Raw genomic sequence first — 22,794 nt, forward strand, 5'->3', positions numbered from 1 at the left:
TAAAAATTGCACAAGGAACAGCTTCTATTTTACTCTCCCCTCCCCCTGACTGAATACAGCACCTAGCCCTGACTTTGTTTTCCTTTTTGCAGAAAGTTTTTACATGTTGAAGGCGGCAATTAACACCTTCCCAAGCCAAGCTCAGTCTCTTCTACAAGAGAAGCTGAGGGGTTTTCTTCCCCCCGCCCTATTCCACCCAGAGGCAGGCATTATCACTCTTTCCCAACAAAGCAGACAGACAAACAGACATGCAGTTTTATTGCACTGGAGAGGTTTGGGCAGTGACATGCTGGTGCCCTGCCTTTGGCCATTCTGTTGCCCCCACTACCAAGCCACAGCCCCCCCAGCCTTACCCTTGCCCACCCCATACTGCCAACCTACAGCCCCCTGCCCCTCTCCAGACCTGTTGGAGGGGCCCCAGCTGGTCCCTGTGCTGGCCAGCTGGCCATGGAGTTCCCTGCTGCCCTCAGAGGCAACCCCTGCCCCTCCTGCCCTGTAACAGCCCCAGCCTCTGCCCCCTTTTGGAACAGGGGGAGGGATGAGCAGGAGCCAAAAAAAAAATGAATAGCAGCAAATAACAGTGGCACCTAGTGGCCAAAGGCCTGAATTACAGAAATAGCGCAGCGTCACCTGGTGGCAAAAGTAGGTAATTATAAGTCTTTGAGTCGCTTGGTGTTTACATACCACAAATCCATAGATACGACGTAACTGATGGTGATGCAAACTAAATTATGTCCAAGCAGTTTTCGTTTAACATGCTAAAAAGACTTTTAAAGTGGGGGGAAATCCCGCTTGTGTAAACACAAATGCAGTTGCAGTGGGCGTAAATGGGAAATTTTGTGTTGTGTACAAACACCCTATAAGTTTCACTCAAGAGTAGCCATTTGCTCAGTGCAAGGTGGCTTCCTCACTGTCTACTGACCAAACACTGAAAAAGTGCCTACTTCAGACAGATAGCATGGGAGAGCTGATCTTTTGTTCACTCTTTATTTACAGAGTAAACTTCCTGTGGGGCACAGTCTGGGAATTATTGTGGAGTAATGTATGTGTCTGCAACGTGCAAGAAATCAGAAGTGAGGGCTTGAAAATGATTTGAAACGCAGGTACTCAATGAGTGAGAAACTCATCGATGAGTGAAAAACCTATGAGTTGAAAAGTAGAGGTGTACCAATACATCGGTCCCATATCAGATCGGCACCGATATAAATAAAATTGACAGTATCAGCGATTGGCTTTTTTTGCTGATGTGGCCAATAATGTGGCTGATTAAATTCCCCATGAGTAGCCGCAGCCCAACATGCAGGCGGCCAGGAGTGCAGCCTGGCAGTGTGGGGAACAGCCGGATTTGGGTGGTAAGTCTGTTGTGAGGGAAGGGGCGTGGGGCAGAGGGCAGATCAAGGCCCCAGCAGTGAGGGAGGGAGTAGGGCTCGGGTTAGGGTAGGGGCAGGGTCTTCCCAACTGGAGCTGGGCACAGGACAGAGCCTCAAGTGGCTTGTCCAGGGGCACAGGCAGGGGGGCGGCTCCCACTGCTTCATGCATTGTGGGAGGGCATGGGGGCTATGTGCCCCCAGATCTGTGCACAGGGTGAGGGCAGGCTGCCACTGTGGGCTGGGGCCCAGAACAGTGCTGGGCTCTTCACAGTGGAGGGATGGGCCAGGGCTGCGCTCGGGATGTGTGGTGATGGCACTGGGAGGGGGCTATGGCAAATTTGGGGGTGACTGCAGCCCCACCCCTGTAGCTCTGCTCCCAGCACCACTGCTGCCCACCCCGAGTGCAGCCTGGTCCAGCCCCAGCTGGGGAGAGTTTGTCGCCATTCCGGCCCCAGCTCACAGCAGCAGCCTTCCCTTACCCAGCACATGGATCTAGGGGCACACGCCCCCCATGCCCTCCTGAAGTACACACAGCAGCTGGAGCTGCACCCCCCTGCACCCCCCAGACAAGCCATTCATGGCTCCATCCTGCACTATGCCCCAGCTGCACAGCCCTGCCCCAGCCCCACTCCCTCCCTCACTGTGGGGGCCTCAGTCTCCCTCTCCCCTGAGCCCTTCCCCCACAACAGACTTACCAGCCAGATCTGCATATTGGCAATTGAATCTGTATCGGCCAATATGGCTCATTAAAAATCAGACACCGGTATCAGCCCCAAAAATCTCTATTGGTGCACCCCTATTGAAAAGCTGCATCAGCATTCAGTAATACTAAGTGAAGGCAAGGAATGACAAATTGGACAAGTTTCCAATGCAATATGGTAGCAAAAAGGACCAACATAATGTCAAGCTGTGTAAATGAAAACATCACATCAAATTGCAGGGCAGTAATAATTTATCTTTGGGGCTAACATTAATGTATGTGGAATATTGCATTATATTCTGAGCATCTCACTATAAGACAGATATTGTCATGTAGGAAGAGTTCAGTGAAAGACAGTAAAAATCATTGCAGGGCTGGAGGGATTAATTTACGAAGAAAGATTATAAAAGAGTGGCTATAAATATGCCTAACTTGGCTAAGCAACCCCTAAGTGGGAGGAGGGACAGAAGGACAGTCTACTGTTTTTTTTAAGTAAACAAGTCTTATATTTGTAATTAGTTTTCTCACTCCAGCATCTCAATGCACAGTTATGGCATTGGGAAAAACCCACCCAGAATTAAAAACAACATGGCAAAATGGCAAAACCAGAGATCTAATATCTCTGACAGCAGTATCAATCAGCCTGCATTCCTTTGCTCAGATGCTGCCATGGTTGTGTATTTTAGAAACAGATTAGATAGATAGATTCCCTGCAGTTTATAAATAACAGTCCAAAAATCAGAAGCCAAAATACATTAATCATTTTAAGGCAAATAGAAACTCCTTTATCTCTCATGCCAGACTCCTGATTCCAATAACTAATACATCAAGGTGCACAGGGCTGCATTAAAATCTCTGTGACTTAAACATAGTAAAAATTGTCCCCATCTCCTCTTGTACAAGGCCTTTGTATCCCCACTCCTTAGCTCTGACAAAAGATAATCCTCAGTAGAGGAGGGCAGGGCAGGAGAAGTTCACAGAAGCTTTCAATCTGCATGTGTCACTTCAGTGGGCAGGAGAATGTTGACATCTAACAGACAGGGATCTGAGAATCATGGCCTATCTATGCAGTCCAAATAATATGGTATTACAGAAGAAGTGCATGTAAATCTCAGTAAGTGCATGTACAATCGACACTATTCATTCACCTCCTCTCTTCCTCGCAATGTGTGTGAGTTCACTCAAGTAGTATTTTACTACTACTTTTGGGAATTCAGTGTTATCTTACTGTGGTGGAAGATAATCTGTCAGCATTTTCTTGACTTAATCCAGTTGCACTAATTTTAGTATTTTTGCACAAGGAGAACTCATAGCTAGCTGCTTTAGTGGACCACTGAATGTGCATTAGAAGTATAGGATGCTTAATTCAGAAAAGGCAGATACCAAGCTTTAGGGCTGCATCATCTGGAGTATCAGTTGCAATTTGGCAGAGAAAATTTTCCTCCTACATCAAAATGTCAAGACTGCCAGGTACATTATGCTTTTGGTGGAATTCTTTCCCACTTCTGTGTTCTTTACTCAGAAATGTTTGAAACAAGCATCTTCTACATCAGAAGGACAGAATGTTAAAGTATTGACCTTCAAAGACTGAAATGAAGATGAAACATAGTTAAGAGGACACTTAAACATAAACATCTGGGCCCCAAACCAAGTGCAGTGTTCATAATGGTGGAATGTATGAAACAAATACAAAAGCAAATTCTAGGCTATGAGCCACTAATATTATTATTCATATAATACAAGAAACAGCATAAATATGTTCTTGGATTGGAAATACCTTATTATTGCTGCTGATGTTTGGGCTAGAAAGAAAGTCTCTGAGAATATGTTTGCATCACAGTAGCAGTGTATCCCAGGAAAAGTGTTCTCAAGCACAGCCCAACAATCTGCACACATTCCATACCCAGACATGCATTCTAGAGTCCCCAGGGACTGCTATCAAGCATATCAGAGATTGAGGATTTGAAGCGACTGCAGAAGGATGCAACCAGAACATTTGTGCTGGTGTATTTCTGGGTTTGGAGTATGTGTGAGGGAGCACAGGGTTGGGAACATCATTGCCAGACACTGTCACCTTGGCATAGATATACTTTGAAAGCACCACATGGACAACTGGTGCCACCTTAGTCAGCCCCCCCCAGCAACCAGTCAGCAACCAAGGGGGGGGGTCTCCCCATGGCCAATCTTGCCGACCAGGAAGTGGCCGCAATGTTCCCGGAAGTGGCCGTAGTGCTTCATCTGGTGCTCCCACTTCCCAATCAGTGCTTGCAGAGGGGCACCGCGTAAGTGCATGGAAATGTTGGGAAAAAAGGATCTTTTTATTGTTAGTCATGCACATTGTATATGGAAATTGATTAAAAAAATCTGTGAATCCAGGGCAGAGCAGCCTTGATCAGGTGCGACCATGGTGGGGGAAGGGCGGGTGCTGCAGATCTGTGCATGCAGATGCAGAGGGCAACAGCTTGGCCCAATCTGGATGCATGGGGGTGGCCCAACACTGATTCCATTGTGTGAGCAATGACCCAGGTGAGGGTGGAGTCAGCCACATGGAGCTTCCACTGCTTCCCATAACCAAGTTTCCATCCAACCCATGGAAAAAAAAAAACCTCCATTCTTCTGCAGGTTAGATATTATGGCTTCACAGGCTGGGTTTGGCCTGCGGGTTGGAGTTTGAGCAGCCTTGATGTAATTCTTTGTCCACTCTACTTTTGAAAGCCTAAGCACTGTTTGTTTAATCTTCTCTTTTTTTTCCAGGAAACTTTTATGATTCATTTTATATTTTCCTTTCCTGAATTTGTCCCATTACTTCTAGCTAAGTGCACTTGCATTGTGGCTAATAATTCTTCTCTCAGTTTAAGGTTCAGTCTTGAGTTTTCATGGGCACTTGTGTTGGGGAATGAATGGTATAGTGTCCCATTTTACTCATTTGCGGGTTATCTGTGTTGCTGGAGCTTGTCATGATGAGAGCAGCAGCTGGCCCCTGATCTTTGACCTCCTGGGTGGGAATGCTAGGAGAAAGCTGGTTAGTGTGAGGTGTATGGAAATTAGTACAGAGCACCAGCTAGCAAACAGAGCAGTTCTAAAATGGAAAGTGAATGTGCTGTCTCATTACACATAAACCGGTTTAAGTGATCAGAAACTGGTTTAAACCTGTAACAGAACAGATGTTCAGTGCACATTAACTGGTTTTAAAATGGCTGAAACCAGTTTGAGATAAACCTGGTTCAATGTAGTATAAGTCTTAACTGATTTGGGTCAAACTGGTTTATGCAATGTCTGTTCCAGGCCCCTTGTTGGTTTAAGATAAACCAGAAACCCCCAGCATCCCGACATGCTCTCTGGGCTGGGCGGGGCTCTCTACTCCACAACATAGCTGGCCCGTCCCCTCTGCTCCCTTGCCAGGGCTCCATCAGAGACTGCAAGTACAGCAGGGTCTGCTTGGCATCCCCTGCCCTACCCGCCCCCACCCCCCAACTGCCCACAGCTCAAGCAGGAAATCCCCCTTCCCTCCCATCTCCTGTAGCATGGACCCACCCCCACAGACCCTAGGCATGTGGTATGCTAGCCAGTGCAGACATGTGTATGTGTCTTTCCAATTTCAGTGAGACAAGCAGACAGAACAGTGACCGGTTAGGGCTTCTTGGAACTAATCAAAGGGTAAGCTGTTTAAGAAGAGTTTTAAGTAATGGAGAGAGGCTGTTGTTTTGCTGGTGAGGTGATAAATACTGTTATCAGCACCTTGCTGGCTTGCTTACCTGTCAGTTTGCTAGAGACAGACTAAAGAAAAAGGGAGAGAGATTGAAAAGCTCTATATCATGAACAGATGCATGCACTGCACCTCCCCCAACCCTTGCCTCAGAGTGCTAGCAGGGGCTGGCAACAGGAAAGGGCTGGGATGGTGCAGGCAGACCTCTATAATCAGAGGTCTTTCCAGGGCCTGGCCATGCCCCCCTCAGCTCAGCAGTGTTCAAAGAAAGGGAGGGCTGCTCTAGTGCCCCCTGGCTTCTAGCCTGAGTCACTGCAGGCACAAGCCTGCATTTCTGAAATGAAAGGGAATGTCTATCCACCTTCAATTCGGTTCAAGCTGTGCAGGTTAAAGTAACCTGCAAAGATTGAATCAGTTCTGGCTCAGTCTTTTTGAATGTCTGTCCCTAGCGAAGAGGATGTAACTTGTTTCTTATCTGGAGCAAGGGAGTAACAGTGAAATCTTTTCTGGCATTGAAATCAGCAGGAGTTTGTTATGTTTTTCAATGGGGCTGTAATTCCTTCTAGACTACAAGTCTGAGTCAATACTTAGCTGTTTTCTTGCTTCTGGGGAAGTGGAGGTGTATGTAACCCTGGGCTTAGGCTGAGATTGTAGGGTATCAATCCATGCCTTAATGTTCGGCTTCTTATTGCAGTTGTAGATGCTAATTTTCTCCCGTTAGTTATGATTTAGCAAAGCTGTAATGACTATATTCATCTTTTTCAGGCCTTAAATTTGCACTGAAAACCATGGGTGGGGGGAGGGACACTGTTCCCGTACTAGTCACAACTTCAGCCAGTGCCCCAAGGACTTCAACCAATGCCCCAAGGCCTTGTGTGTGTTAGAGCTGCCACCACAGGGAAGCTGCTTTCCCATCCAGGCAAATTCTGACAGCTCTTTGTGGCTCCTTCTGGAACCACATGACTCCACTAGAGCAGCTGGCCTGGCAGGGCGTGAGGTACACCCAAAGAAGCACATCTATACACACTTGCTGGCAGCTTTCCTTTGGTGGCTGGAATTTTTTGTCAGTCACAGTTGCTCTTCCAACAGAATGAAGTTCTGCCACAGGGAAGCTGTGTGTAGACACCTTCATAGTTTTGATGGCAGAACGTGAGTTTTAATGACAAAACTTTATAGGATGGACCAAGCCTGAGTCTGGGCCTATCTAGGTGACACTCAGTGTAGGATCAGGGCATTATAAGGGTGAAGTTACAAGTTCCACTTAGACCTTAATAAATCTATGGAATGTTAAGTGGTGTTCAAGTTAGAACATGGTGGGCACATCTACATGAAATGCTGACAGTCATTTAGTATTTGCATACACGAGTACTAAAGGACTGCACAGTAACTGGTATTACTATGCAGTAGTGTCCCCAAATGGCTTTTTGGTAGTGCTGACTGCTCAGTAGCTCATTACTACTGCACAGTAGCATAGATTTCATAGATTTCATAGACATTAGGGCTGGAAGGGACCTCAGGAGATCATCGAATCCAGCCCCCTGCCCAAAGGGCAGGAAGTCAGCTGGGGTCATAGGATCCCAGCAAGATAAGCATCCAATTTACTCTTGAAGGTGTTCAATGTAGGTGCTTGAACCACCTCCACTGGCAGACTGTTCCAGACCTTGGGGGCTCAGACAGTAAAGAAATTCTTCCTTATGTCCAGCCTGAAACGGTCTTGCAGGAGTTTGTGACCGTTCGACCTCGTCATCCCTTGGGGCGCTCTGGTGAACAAACGTTCCCCCAGATCCTGGTGGTCACTCTTGATAAACTTACAGGTGGCCATCAGATCACCCCTGAGCCTATGCTTTTCCAGGCTAAAGAGTCCCATGGCTCTCAGCCTGTCATCGTAAGATCTGTTTTCCTGACCTCTGATCATGCGCGTGGCTCTCCTCTGGACTCTCTCAAGCTTCTCCACATCCTTTTTGAATTGTGGAGCCCAAAACTGGACGCAGTACTCCAGCTGTGGCCTCACCAAGGCCGAGTACAAGGGGAGAATGACGTCCCGGGATTTGCTCGAGAAGCATCTATGGATGCAAGCCAGCGTTTTGGTCGCTTTACTAGCCGCAGCATCGCATTGCAGACTCATGTTCATCTTGTGGTCAATGATGACCCCCAAGTCTCTTTCTTCTGTAGTGCTAACCAACGTAGCACTGCCGAGCCTATAAGGGTGCTGCAGGTTTTTCCTCCCAAGGTGGAGAACCTTGCATTTCTCGGTGTTAAACACCATGAGGTTCTCGTCTGCCCATTTGCTGAGCTTGTCCAGGTCAGCCTGGATCACCTGCCTGTCCTCTGGCATGGATGCTTTGCCCCAAAGTTTGGTGTCATCGGCGAACTTGGCCAGTCCACTCCTGACTCCAATGTCCACATCGTTAATGAAGATGTTGAACAGGATGGGTCCCAGGACAGAGCCTTGAGGGACCTCACTGGTCACAGGGGACCACGATGAGTGACTGCCATCGATTACAACCCTCTGGGTCCGACCACGGAGCCAATTTCCCAGCCAGCGGATCGTGGTGGAGCCAAGGCCACAACTGGCCAGTTTGGCCAAGAGGTGATCATGGGATACCAGATCAAAAGCTTTTTTGAAGTCAAGATATATGACATCAACCTCTTCTCCCTTGTCCAGGTGATAGGTCACCTGGTCATAGAAGGAAATGAGATTGGTCAAACAAGACCTACCTGCAACAAACCCGTGCTGGCTGTCCCTTAGAATGTTAGCCTGGGCCAGTCCCTCAAGGATGGCCTCCTTAATAAACTTTTCTAAGATCTTCCCCAGGATAGAAGTCAGGCTAATGGGCCTGTAGTTAGCCGGATCCACTCTCCTCCCTTTCTTGAAGATCGGCACCACATTGGCCTTGTTCCAGTCTTCAGGCACTACACCAGAGTGCCAGGAGTTTTCAAAGATCCGTGCCAGGGGCTGGGCTGTGATGCTCGCCAGCTCCTTGAGTACCCTGGGGTGCAGATTGTCAGGGCCGGCTGACTTGAAGGTATCCAGCTTCTCAAGGTGTTCCTTCACGAGGTCAGCATTTATGGAGGGTAGGGGATCCCCATCACCTGGATCTCCCTGTCCCATAGCAGGCATGGGCATCCCGTGTGACTGATGAAAGACTGACGCAAAGTACCTATTTAATAGGTTGGCTTTTTCCTGGGCGTCAGTTGTCAGTTGCCCCATCTGGTTGCCCTTGCTTTTCGTCTGGCTCCCCACATATCTGAAAAAGGACTTTTTGTTGTCCTTGATGCCTGAAGCTTGTTGGAGTTCAGTTGTAGCCTTGGCTTTCCTGGTTTGCTCCCTGCAGGACCGGACCAGCGCGGAGTAATCCTCCTTGGAGGTGAATCCCGTCCTCCATACTTTGTAGGCTTTCCTTTTTAGCCGCAGGAGGTCTGCTAGGTCCGTGGAGATCCAGGAGGGCTGCTGTGCCTTCTTGCTGCCTTTCCTCCGTGTTGGGATAGATTTAGCTTGTGCATTGAGGATCGCTTCCTTGAGAAGCAACCACTCTTCTTGAACTCCCATCTCCCTGGGGTCATGGTCCCTGAGGGCCTGACTGACTAGCCTCTTGAGCTTGTCAAAGTCTGCTTTTCTGAAGTCAAGGACTTCTGTGTTGCTGACTGAGTTGCCAGCTTTACGGTGGATGGTGAAGGTGATCAGCTCGTGGTCGCTGTCACCCAGCTTCCCATCGATCACTAGGTCACCGATTAGGTCGTCCCCCGTAGCCAGTACCAGGTCGAGCAGCGCTTTGCCTCTCGTTGGCCCACAGACTTCTTGAGTCAGGTAGAGGTCATCCACGCACGAGAGAAAGCTTTGCGACCGCTCGGATTTTGCTGAGTGATCTTCCCAGGAGATGTCCGGGTAATGGAAGTCACCCATGACAACCAAGGTCCTGGAGCAAGTGGCCTCAGTCAGTTCCCAGGCGAACTCCTGGTCAAGCTCAGGACTTTGAGTGGGAGGTCTGTAGTAGGACGAGCTCCTCCTGCTCATTCCCCAAGCTCCTGGCATTAGTGTACAGGCAGGCAAGTGTGCCCTTGGGGGCTCTTGCCTTGCCCAAAGATTGTGCCAGGGCTGGGGCAGGGGTGGGCTCCCTTAAGTGCCTTGGTCTGCTGGCTTTACAAGGGTTGCTCAGCGGGCCAGCAGTGGCAGTAGTCCCCCCATCCCCCAGCGGGCTTAGTTCAAAGCCCGGTGGAGCAGGTCAGCCAGCCTGGCTGAGAAGAGCCTCCTCCCCAGGGGAGAGAGGTGGAGGCCATCTCTTCCCAGCAGCTCGCTGCCTCTCTCGCCAAAGAGCGGGCTGTGGTCATGGAAGCCAAAGCCTTCCCGATGACACCAGCGCCGCAGTCTTTGATTGACTGCTTCATGCCACACGACACTACTGTACAGTAGTAAGGTGCTACTGCACAGTCACCGTCCCATGTAGCTATGGCTGCTATGAGCAGTCACATGTTAATAAATAAATACCATTTCTTGACTTCACAGCTGTAACTACTCTGACTTGCCACTAGAGGGCAGTGCAGGGGTATGGCTAGGAGCATGACACCTGTGCTCTATCCCTGGGAGGGGCTGGAAGCAGTGCATTCTGGAAAGCTGAAGGACTGCAGATTGTTCATTTTATCTCTGTAGAGCAAACTAAAGTTACCCTAACATGAGCAAGGTAGCTTGGCCCAGAGTTAACTTTGAGATGTTCAGAAGAAAGACCCTTAGTCTTTCTTAACAAATAAGCCTTCTGCCCCAGATCATTTCTATGGCTCTCCTCTTGATTCTCTATAGCTCTAATACTCAAGTGCCCAGGAAGCAATGCAGTGTTCCAGATGTAGTCTTTCCACAGCAGTATAAAAGGGGTTTTCACCTCTCTAAGTATGCTTCTTGTGGTCACACGTCTCCATTGCCTTAGCTTCTTGTGTAGCCAGGCAGTGTTTTAGGCCCTTTTGTGACCTGACTCCGTATGTTTTCCTAGTCCCTTTTTGACCTTAGTGCTTCCCTCATTTGAGATGTAAAGCAGAGATTATAAATATATTAAATCTGAAAGACGGCCCCTGCCTCACACCCACCAGCAAATACTACTGCTGTTTCAGTGTTGTGTCAGAATTGCTTCAAAGTGAGGAGTCCCCTGTAATAAATAACAAACAGGATGCTGTGAGGCATCCTGAATTTTCACAGGGACATGAGACTAAAAGAATCCTCTTGCTATTGAGTCTACTCCCCAGCATTTACAGGCCTTTTATAGGCATCTTCCAACCATGTGTTAGACCCATGTGACCCTCTCTGCCTGTGGAGTAAGAGTTGCCAGCTTTGAAGGAGTGGCTTCATTTTCCAAGGAAACAATTTCTTATTAAAAGCCTGTTTTCAAAAATTACCAATGATTTGTTTATTTTGGTAAGAATGTGGGAGCTGAGCCAAGCTCCTTTGAAAATCCTGTCTCAATTGCACTCGCAGATGTCTTTTGCAAATCTAGTCCAGAGTAGCAGCAAATCTGCACTGTAAATCCTGTTCAGAATATTTTTACCATCAAACAAGGTTTTTACTTGGATGAACCATTTTAATTATTTTTAATCTTCTCTCTTCCTCTGTATCAAAGCTTCTTGATGGAATATTAAGAGAGTGTATAGAAAATTAATTCCAGAACTACACAATTTATTAAAAGTGAGTCCAGCCAAGACAGGGATCTGACAAAAGAAGTATAAAGAACTTTGATCCCAAGCTCTTTATTTAAAAAATAAAGGTGTATTCAGAGGGAAATAAACAAAATCTGTCCTCAGAGACCACTGTTTAAGAAATATTTTTGTTTGAACATCATCTTTTTATCTACAGAAATGTTGTAAATTCTGTTCCAAAAATAATATGACTTTGGACAATGAGTCTATGATTTTGAAACGGCTGATTAAATGCATTAAAATAATTGGGTAGTATCTATAAGCCAGTGCTGAAATCACTATCATATCAATTTATGAAATATACAAGTGAGAGGAGAGAATGGGAATTTAAATTATTAATGGAAGAAGTTTCCACTGTGAGCATGAAAGGAAGAACTGATAAATCAAACTGACAGAATTGAAGCATGATGTCTCTGCTGCTTAGGACAGTGTGATGGGGTGGTGTTATAATTTTAGTGGAATATCAGTTCCTTGAATTTTAGGTCTATGGATCTCATTCTGTTAAGTGAAATTAAAGTTCTTGTTATTAGCCCTTGATGAATTGCTCTAGTCTCTACATATAAGATTATCAGGGCTGTGATTTTTGCCATAGCAGTTTTTCTAGCAAGTACCATGTTCCTGTTGCCAGTAGTAGCACTCATGGAAAAAGATTGTTTTTTTAAATACAGGAGGATCTCTCAGACATTGATATGTACCTAATATACTCTCTAGTGTATTCTGTTTTCTCCAGTTACTAGGTGATATTCTTCTCATCTTCATTTGGGTAAATTAGGTATACCTTTGCTGAAATTGCATGAGTATAAAACTACTGTGAGAACAAAATTGGGACCTGTGTTCCAAAAGATGCTCTTAACTCCTACATACTGTGTCCTTCTGTGCATTAGCTTTTGTTCTTAGTCCTTGCAATTGCTCATGTACAAGGACAAGATTCTGAGATGGTCAAACTGTAAGGAGCTTGTGGAGTCAGGCGCCATTAAGAAAAACAGTCTCTCATTCAAGAGGATTACTGTTGTATTAGAAGACTGTTAAGCACTAAAATTGCTTCCAAGCGAAATTGGAACACTATCTTTCAACAATCCTGATTTTGGGGACATTTTCCAATAGAAATCTCTCCTTTGAAAGTTCCTAGAAACTTAGAGGAACACTTAGACTAATCAAGCTAGGCAGGTAAGACACAATTGCCAGAATTCTGTTCAGAAAAGTACCCATTAGAAATGTGTAAGTACTAAAGAAAACCAGGAGCATATTCTAACTGCAGACTGTCTCCCTGCAATGTATTTGTAAGGGTTGACTGAGTCACATTTGTGCAAAGTCTGAACTTTTTAACAATTGAGAATTCAGGCCTCAGATATCACAAAGCTGCCTATACACATGCTCGGCAGTGGGGTGTTTTAATTAGAGCAGTTCCCACTCTAATTAAAACGTTTCACTGTCATGGCTAGGGACAGACATTACAGTTTCAAAATGGTTGAAAATGTTTTAAGATAAATATGGTTGAATATATTATCAGACTTAACTGATTTGGGCCAAACTGGTTTATGCAATGCCTGACCTAGACCCTTTCCTAGTTTAAGTTAAACTGGTGGAGACCGCAGGCACATCAGAGTCTGCCTGGCTTCCCCCTGCCCTCCCTTGCCATTAGCTGCTCAACCAGGGATTCCCCCCATCCCCCATCTCCCACACGGGCCCCAGCCACAGGGACTCCAGGGAGTGTGTGTGCATGTGTTTCCAACTTCATCAAGACAGAACAAAGGCAGACAGGACAGTGTCCACTTATGACTTTTTGGAGCTAATCAACAGGTCTGCTGGTAACGTCCCCCCGTTTCTTCCTTGGAAAAAGCTGTTTAAGAAGAGCTTGAAATAATGAGAGAGGCTTTTGTTTTATTCATGGGCTGATAAACTCTGTGTAATCAGCTCCCTGCTGGTTCCCTCACATGTTAAGTTTGAGGCAGACAGTATGAAGAAGCAGGAAGAGGGAGACTGGAAAGCTCAGTATCATCAACAGATGCATGCACTGCACACCCTGTCTTTGCCTCAGAGTTCTACAGGGGGGCTGGGGTCTGCCAATATTCCCACCCCTTGAGCAGTAGGCAGGGAAAAGCCTAGGACTGTGCAGGCAGGGTGGGGGTTTAAATCCCTCCCTAATCAGAGCATCCTGCTGGGGCTTGGTCACACACCCCTCAACTCAACACTGTGAAAGAGAGGGGAGGGCTGCTCTAGTGCCCCCCAGCTTCTAGCCTGAGCCACTGCAGGCATGTGCCTGCATATACTCAGTCCAGAGGGAATGTCTGTGCACTTGCAAACCAGTTCAACCTAGGCAGGTTAGACTAACCTGCAAAGATTGAATCAATTCAGGCTCAGGCTTTTTGAATGTCTGTCCCTAGGTCATACGTATTAAGCCCCCATGTATTTCAAAATGGCTGTGGTGCCCTTTATCTAAAGCCCTTTCAATGATGTTTAGATAAAGTGCCTCCATAGTCATTTTGAAACATATAGGGGATAAATACACATGATGGTAAGGGGACACTGGAGTGTTCTAATTAGAATAGAGAGGTCAAAATATGGCCACTGGGCCAGATCCAGCCCACCAGGCACTTTCATCTAGTTCACAGTGCCCCCCAATGAATTGCACCTCACCCAGCCCTCCCCCCCCAAAGGCTGGGAGGGAGGGGCCCATGTGTATGCCCCCCACCAACAGATGCTATTGCGCCTCTCGTTCCTGCCCTTTTGGGCATTAGGGTCCTGCCCAGCCAGCAGCAACTTCCAGGCAGGGCTCCTGCTGCAGCCGCCCCATGGGAACCTGCTTGGCTTCCTGGAAGTCTAACTTATTTAGCACAGCAGTTAGGGAAGTGGCAGGGCTGGTGGGGGTGGAGTAGCAGCTAGGCGGAAGCATGGAGCTTAGCACAGATCTTGCACCCAGAGGGTGGCAGGAGCGCAGAGCTTGGCTAGGCAGAGTGTGGGTGTGAGGGTGGGGGGAGATATAGGGACCCCCCCCACACACTCCTTCCATGATGTGCAGCCCCCACTGCTGGCAGCAGCAATAGGCAGGGATGTCAGGGCACTCATGCACAGCACAAGTGCTGAATGGGGCGTGGCTTTGGCCAGCACTGTGTGTGGCGGGGGAACGCAGTCTACCCAACTGCCTCTATCCCCGGGGCTTCACCCCACCCCCTGTTTCCCCATGGAGTCCAGCATGGGGCTTCCCCGCTACACATGCAGGAGCTGCAGGTACGTGGTGCTGAACCCCCGTGGTACAGGCCCCTGGGCAGGCTGTGCTCCTCACCTCCAGCACAGCACTGGCCACCTCTATCACAGGGGTTCCATGCTGCGTTCCTGTAGTTCCTGCCCTCATAGAGGGGAAGCCCCACACTGGACTCTGTGGGACAGCAGGGAACAGGGGTCCCTCCACTCCTGTCATAGTGCAGTGACCTGCACAGCAGGGGCGGGGAAGGCAGCTGTCTCTAGCACGGGGCTTCCCCCACTGTAAGTATGGGAGCTGCACGCATCCAGAATGGAGCCCCAGCGATAAAGCCAGCTGGGCAGGTTGCACTCCCTCCTGCACATAGTGGTGGCCTGAGCCCCGCCCCACCGGGCACCTGTGCCGGGCACAAGCACCCTGACCTTTCCGCCTGCTGCTGCTGCTGCTGGCAGCTGGACCTGCACACCATGGGAGGAGTGTGTGGGGGGTCCCTGGACCCCCACCCTCCCTCACATCCCACACATCCACACCCTGGCCCCACAAGCCCCACCAACATATACATATACCCCCACATACCCTATGCCCCCTACACAGCCACACCCTCTCACAACCCCCCCACACTGCACCATACACACACACCCCCATACCACACCATATACACACAATATGAAAGAGTGAGACTTTATTTTTGAGTGATTATGCAATCCCTTCTATATACCTTACACAAACACAAATCATGACAAATATTTTTTGCAATAAAATTAGAATATAGTAGGTGTTTGACTTCTAGTGTATGATTTTTTTTTCTAGTTCTAAGATGGCACCCCCCCACCCAAAAGGAGTATCAGTGGAGGGAGCAAGGGGAGGGACTTCCAGTGGCAAAGGTGTAGGGTTAGGGGACAGGACTTCCAGTTCCAATGTGGCCACCAGGGGCTGGGGCAACTTTCAAGGGCTGGGTCTACCTATGCAGCCCCGACAGTTTGAGAAAACTTGTTAAGCGGCCCTCCACCCAAAATATTTGCCCGCCCCTGAATTAGAACGTGAACAAGCACATCTATAGGCACCTAAAAGATCCATGCTAATTGGAACTGGGTTTGTCCGTAACCTTAGGAACCTACCTAGAAGAAGTGCTGTGATCTGAGACACAAGGCCATTTTTCTCTTCCTTACATTCTTTTGTGGTGAAGGGATAGAAGGGTGAGTCAAAAGTGACTTAGGGATACCAAAGTTTTTCAGTAGCCCCCAGTGCAAGTATTGCTCAAACTCCTGGCCAGGGACCCATGAACATCCCTGTCTAGTGCAACAAGCCCTTTCATCTTTTTTCATGTGTGAGTTAGTCAGCTCCTTCCATTTCATTTGGCTTTCTCACAGCTTAAAGTTCAATTTCTTATGGGCAATTACATGAGCCTGGAGAACTGGAAACATGTATTCACACTATTAATCATGTGTCTACCTATTTTAAAAGTTACCAGAGAATGTAACTCTGCAACACTGTACTCCTAGGCTCTGAAGCCTGCTTTATTTTAAGTTTTGCCAACATACATCTGCTGGGATGAGATTTCCCTTTTTTGGCATAGTGATACTGACAAAAAGCCTCCTGTAGATGTAGTTATGTTGGGAAAATATCCTTCTATAAGGGTAGTTTATTTTGATTGGGCAACTGGTATAAACTGCACAGGCAAAAAAACTGTAAACTGTGTCTACACCAAGTCATTTTGCCAGAATAACTGTATATAACAGAGCTCAGCAACCTTTTAAAGCTGCAGGCCAGATTGACCCAGGACAGGTTAGAAAGGGTGGTGAGCAAGCACTAGGACCCAGCCACTGCTGCCGCTTCTCCCCTTTCTCACCAGCAGCACTGGGAGAGTACCTACAGCTGATGCTTTTCCCCAGGGTAGCAGAGGAAAGCTACTGCTGCCAAAGAATCCCCTCATACCAAATGCTGCCAAAGGTTCATGTGCAGGGGCCAGATAAAATGGCTCTGCTAGCTGTATGTTGCCAATCCCTGGGATAGACAGCTACACCAGAAAGCCTTGTAGGGGTACACAGGTCTGTGTTAAGTAGAGATTCATGAGCTCACAGTTCTCCTTTCACTTACTACTGTTTCATACCATTGTAAGTCAGTAGATTCTTGATTTACACTGGTATACATGTATCAGACCCAAATCATTTTCTTTTACACTGCTATGGCACTTAGGGCTTGTCCATATTACTGGGTTCCTGCTATCACAGCTTTGATTGCCCCTCCCTCAAGCTTGTGATATGGCATATAGTGGCAGAAAGGTTTTTCTCTTGGGTTTGCTACACCTTCCAGAACAACAAAAGCCCTTTTCTGAGGGGAGGACTGTGTCCAGATAGCAGGGGCTTTGCCAATGGAGCTCTGTCAGCTACGGGAATTGTCTTTCCATTATAACTGGCAGAGCTATGCCAGCAAAGCTTCATGGTATAGAGCAAACCAGAGTTACACATCAGGCTCTTAGTATTACATGGCTTGTTCAGTGTCATACTGGGTGAACTGGGAATGGAACCCTGAGAACAGTACAAAAGTTTAGTAGGGCAAAGAAAGCACACAACTATTTTTTTACCACTGTAAGGCTCTGTTAGAGTCAAAATCCAAGTGAAAGCCCAACCCAGAATCTTTATCAGATTTTAACAAAGCCTCAGTAAATAAACAGCAGGGATTCCATCACCTGGAGTAATTTACTTACTTTGCTAAAAGTGTCTTTTCTTAACAGCTTTTCTATGCCCCTCAGAAATATAGATTAAGGCTCATGAAGATTTCTGACCTTGTGGGTTAAATGCTCAATTACAGAATTCTGTGAAGTCAAACATATAGATTCCTATTTTCCAGTGTTTTTGATTAAGTCAGCTAAAAGAATGGTAGAAACCTGGATCAAGAATAAGCTGTCCCTGAAGAAGCCTGCATATAAGCCAGCTGGAGTACAGACCATAGTTTTTTTAAGCACTGTTTGGCCATAGAAGGAAAAAGTAGAAGGACTTTATTGGTAGAAATGACATGTTTGATAGGTTTGGATCCCCCCATCTCCCCCCATTTCCTTCCCCTCTGTCTTCAACATTTATATGCTCCAAAAAAAGAACCTTATAAGCAGAAGTTTTGTGTTGGAAAATGAGTGACATAAAATATTTTAATTCACTGGCAATATTTTTTGGCTGAAGTCCTCTCTGCAGTAATGGAGCAAGTTTCCTGCGTTTGGGTGCAGCTGAGATCTCGAAGTAAGCCAGGAGTGAACTTTCCATGACATACATAGAGTTGAGATTTTCTGATTAATCCCTCCTAATGCGTGCCACCCTCCATGTAGCTGAATCCCTCTCTTGACCAGCCCACATACTATACTGAAGGATATTCCTCGTAAGTCAGCTATTTTTAGCTTAGAGTAGGAATCTATGTAGTGATTGGAGCAAAGGACTGAAACCCAGGACATCTGGATTCTAGTCACATCTTGCCAGTGGGTCCACTATGAGTCCCTAAACTATTGTTTGTAACATTACTCTACCTTAGATACCATGCTGTCCTCATGTTTCAGAGGAGCTTCCTATGAATATTCACAGAGCTACCTCCTTGTTCTACTTCAAAATCCTCTTTAAAAATTCTCCTTTAAATGCTTACAAAACTACTTGATTAGAGATACGCCTCTAGTACCTATCTGTACCAAAATCACAGTCTGATCAGTCCTGTCTCCTTGGACGTGTGTAAACTGTTTCTAAAGCACTGAGAAAAACTGCTGAAAAGCATGGCCTCACTCCCTGGCCACCATTCTGCATGCATCAAGACCAGAAGCAAGGCATGAAGCTGCTCTGGAAAGGACAACGCTTGCATCATTCTGAATTTCTCTTGTTTCCAGCATGCATGAGAGCAGTGGCAGGAGGAGGTTGTCCCCCTGGGTACCTTCATCATAAGCATTTCCAGGTTTATGTGCATGCAGAATGGCAGCATGGGAGTGGGCCTAAATTGCTTAGCAGTGCTCTCAAGAGTATCATGGAAGTATAATAGACATAATTTTGTTTCCTTGGGCTTCCCCATCTTCTTGTATCCCCCACTTTTCTTTTTTATACTTCACTTGGAAGTTCCTTGGAGTAGGGATTATCCTTCTGTTTAGTCATCATATAGCACGAACGCCTGTGATGAGAATGCCTACTTTCTATGGTAAAACAATTAATGATCAGTATTTATATTCAAAGATACTGTGGTGCTTACATGGTTACGCTAAATGGCCAGAGCAGTGATTCTCAACTAGGTTACCATAGTACACTGGGTGCCACCAGATCCTTTGAAGGGTACTGAAAGGTGTGAGGAAATAAATGAGCAGATCAAAACTTACAACAAGACTCTGGATGCAAGAGTGAAGGGGACAGCAGCTGAGGTGGTATTCTCTTGGATCCTTCTCATTAAGGGGAAGGGCCCAGGCAGGAGCAGATGCAACCTGCAAATCAATGCATGGCTGTGCATATGATGTCACCAGCAAGGCTCTGGCTTCTTTGACTGTAGGATGATGTTCCAAGAAGGATTGCTTGCAAGAGACAGGATGAAGGGAGGGAAGAACATCTTCACAGGCAGACTCACTAACCTAGTAAGGAGGGTTTTAAATTAGGATTGTGGGGGGAATAAAGACTAAAGCTCTGAGATAAGTGGGGAAGTAGGTGACCTGCAGGAAGCACAAGCAGGAGTGGGCAACAGGGGAGGTCTTATTCTTCCTGAGAAAATAGGGCAATCAGCTAGTTACCTCAGGTGTATGTACATGAATGCACACATCCTGGCAAACAAGCAGGAAGAATTGGAAATCCTCACACAGTCCCAGAACTATGACATAATTGGAATAACAGAGACTTAGTTGGGATAGCTCGCATGACTGGAGCACTGTCATGGATAGTAAGGCTGTCCAAAATTCTGATGGCTGTTTCGTTTCAACAGTGTTTCAATTCATTTCAAGGACAAAACAGCAAAATCTAAATGAAACAAAGGCCATTGAGATAGCCTAGAAACAAAACGAGGCTAGTCGAAACGTTCTGACCATAGTGCTGGGGGCAGTGCTTCCCCGCCCCCTGCGCTATCTAGCAGGGGATGGCAAGGCAGCCCAGCTGGGGTTGGGAACTCAACCCATCTGGGCTGAACTCCTTTCCCCAGCCCCATGGTCCAGGAAAATGGTTGAAACGGGGTTGAAACAGTGAGGCTGTTTTGACAAAGCGAAACAGTGAGGCTGTTTCGACTCAAAATTATATTCGATACAAAACACTGTTCCATCCAGACCTCAGAACTGAAGTCAGAATGGAACAGTGCCATTTCACACAGCCCTAATGGATAGGTATAAACTGTTCAAGAAGGTTAGGCAGGAGAAAAGAGGAGAAGGAGTTGTGCATTATTTAAAAGAGCTGTATGATTACTCAGAGCTCCAGTATGAAACTGGAGATAGGCATGTTGAAAGTCTCTGTGTTAGGGTCAGAGGGGAGAGCAACAAGGGTGACATTGGGTGGGTGTCTGCTACAAACCACCAGACCAGAAGGATGTGGTAGATGAGGCTTTCTTAAAACAGCTAGTGTAAGTTTCTAGATCACAGGCCCTGGTTCTCATGAGTGACTTCAATTAGCCGGATATATGCTGGGAGAGCAATACAGCAGTGCACAGACAATCCAAGTTCTTGGAGAGTGTTGGGGACAACTTTGTGGTGCAAGTGTTGGAGAGGCCAACTAGGGGCTGTACTCTTTTTGACCTGCTGCTCACAAATGGGAAAGAATTGATGGGGAATATAGTAGTGGATAGCAACTCGGGCAGCAGTGACCGTGAGATGAATTAGTTCAGGATCCTAGGAAAGGAAGGAAGGAGGGAAGCAGAGTAAGAACCCTGAATTCCAGAAAAGCAGACTTCAACTCACTCAGTGAGTTGATGGGCAGATCCCTTGGGAGCCAGTCTGAGGGGGAGAGGAGTACAGGAGAGCTGGCTGTATTTTAAAGAAATATTACAAAGGGCACTGGAATTAGGGCTGTGCGAAACAGTGCCATATTGTTTCGACTTGTGTTTTGCCTTTTCATAGATTTCATTGATTTCATAGACATCAGGGCTGGAAGGGACCTCGGGAGATCATCGAGTCCAGCCCCCTGCCCAAAGGGCAGGAAGTCGGCTGGGGTCATAGGATCCCAGCAAGATAAGCATCCAATTTACTGTTGAAGGTGTTCAATGTAGGTGCTTGAACCACCTCCACTGGCAGACTGTTCCAGACGTTGGGGGCTCAGACAGTAAAGAAATTCTTCCTTATGTCCAGCCTGAAACGGTCTTGCAGGAGTTTGTGACCATTCGACCTCGTCATCCCATGGGGCGCTCTGGTGAACAGATGTTCCCCCAGATCCTGGTGGTCACCCCTGATAAACTTATAGGTGGCCATCAGATCACCCCTGAGCCTGCACTTTTCCAGGCTAAAGAGTCCCATGGCTCTCAGCCTGTCATCGTAAGATCTGTTTTCCTGACCTCTGATCATGCGCGTGGCTCTCCTCTGGACTCTCTCAAGCTTCTCCACATCCATTTTGAATTGTGGAGCCCAAAACTGGACACAGTACTCCAGCTGCGGCCTCACCAAGGCCGAGTACAAGGGGACAATGACGTCCCGGGATTTGCTTGAGAAGCATCTATGGATGCAAGCCAGCGTTTTGGTCGCTTTACTAGCCGCAGCATCGCATTGGAGGCTCATGTTCATCTTGTGGTCAATGATGACCCCCAAGTCTCTTTCTTCTGTAGTGCTATCCAACGTAGCACTGCCGAGCCTATAAGGATGCTGCAGGTTTTTCCTCCCAAGGTGGAGAACCTTGCATTTTTCGGTGTTAAACACCATGAGGTTCTCATCTGCCCGTTTGCTGAGCTTGTCCAGGTCAGCCTGGATCACCCGCCTATCTTCTGGCATGGATGCTTTGCCCCAAAGTTTGGTGTCATCGGCGAACTTGGCCAGTCCACTCCTGACTCCAATGTCCACATCATTAATGAAGATGTTGAACAGGATGGGTCCCAGGACAGAGCCTTGAGGGACCCCACTGGTCACAGGGGACCACGATGAGTGACTGCCATCGATTACAACCCTCTGGGTCCAACCACGAAGCCAATTTCCCAGCCAGCGGATCGTGGTGGAGCCAAGGCCACAACTGGCCAGTTTGGCCAAAAGGTGATCATGGGATACCAGATCAAAGGTTTTTTTGAAGTCAAGATATATGACATCAATCTCTTCTCCCTTGTCCAGGTGATAGGTCACCTGGTCATAGAAGGAAATGAGATTGGTCAAACAAGACCTACCCGCAACAAACCCGTGCTGGCTATCCCTTAGGATGTTAGCCTGGGCCAGTCCCTCAAGGATGGCCTCCTTAATAAACTTTTCTAAGATCTTCCCCAGGATAGAAGTCAGGCTAATGGGCCTGTAGTTAGCCGGATCCACTCTCATCCCTTTCTTGAAGATCGGCACCACATTGGCCTTCTTCCTGTCTTCGGGCACTACACCAGAGCGCCAGGAGTTTTCAAAGATCCGTGCCAGGGGCTGGGCTGTGATGCTCGCCAGCTCCTTGAGTACCCTGGGGTGCAGATTGTCAGGGCCGGCTGACTTGAAGGTATCCAGCTTCTCAAGGTGTTCCTTCACGAGGTCAGCATTTATGGAGGGTAGGGGATCCCCATCACCTGGATCTCCCTGTCCCATAGCAGGCATGGGCATCCCACGTGACTGATGAAAGACTGATGCAAAGTACCTATTTAATAGGTTGGCTTTTTCCTGGGCGTCAGTTGTCAGTTGCCCCATCTGGTTTAGCAGGGGTCCAACGTTACCCTTGCTTTTCCTCTGGCTCCCCACATATCTGAAAAAGGACTTTTTGTTGTCCTTGATGCTTGAAGCTAGTTGGAGTTCAGTTGCAGCCTTGGCTTTCCTGGTTTGCTCCCTGCAGGACCGGACCAGTGCAGAGTAATCCTCCTTGGAGGTGAATCCCGTCCTCCATCCTTTGTAGGCTTTCCTTTTTAGCCGCAGGCAGTCTGCTAGGTCCCTAGAGAGCCAGGAGGGCTGCTGTGCCTTTTTGCTGCCTTTCCTCCGTGTTGGGATTGATATAGCTTGTGCATTGAGGATCGCTTCCTTGAGAAGCAACCACTCTTCTTGAATTCCCAT

The 22,794-nt window shown here is 47.3% G+C and overlaps 1 protein-coding gene across 5 annotated transcripts in view; it reads left to right on the forward strand.

The window, feature by feature from the left end:
• TSPAN11 (tetraspanin 11) overlaps positions 1–22,794 on the forward strand; it is a 221,790-nt gene that overhangs the window by 110,357 nt on the left and 88,639 nt on the right. The window lies entirely within an intron of this gene.

This window comes from Crocodylus siamensis, chromosome 4 (genome assembly GCF_052110815.1).
Source record: "Crocodylus siamensis isolate JL-2025a chromosome 4, ASM5211081v1, whole genome shotgun sequence".
Lineage (NCBI taxonomy): Eukaryota > Metazoa > Chordata > Crocodylia > Crocodylidae > Crocodylus > Crocodylus siamensis.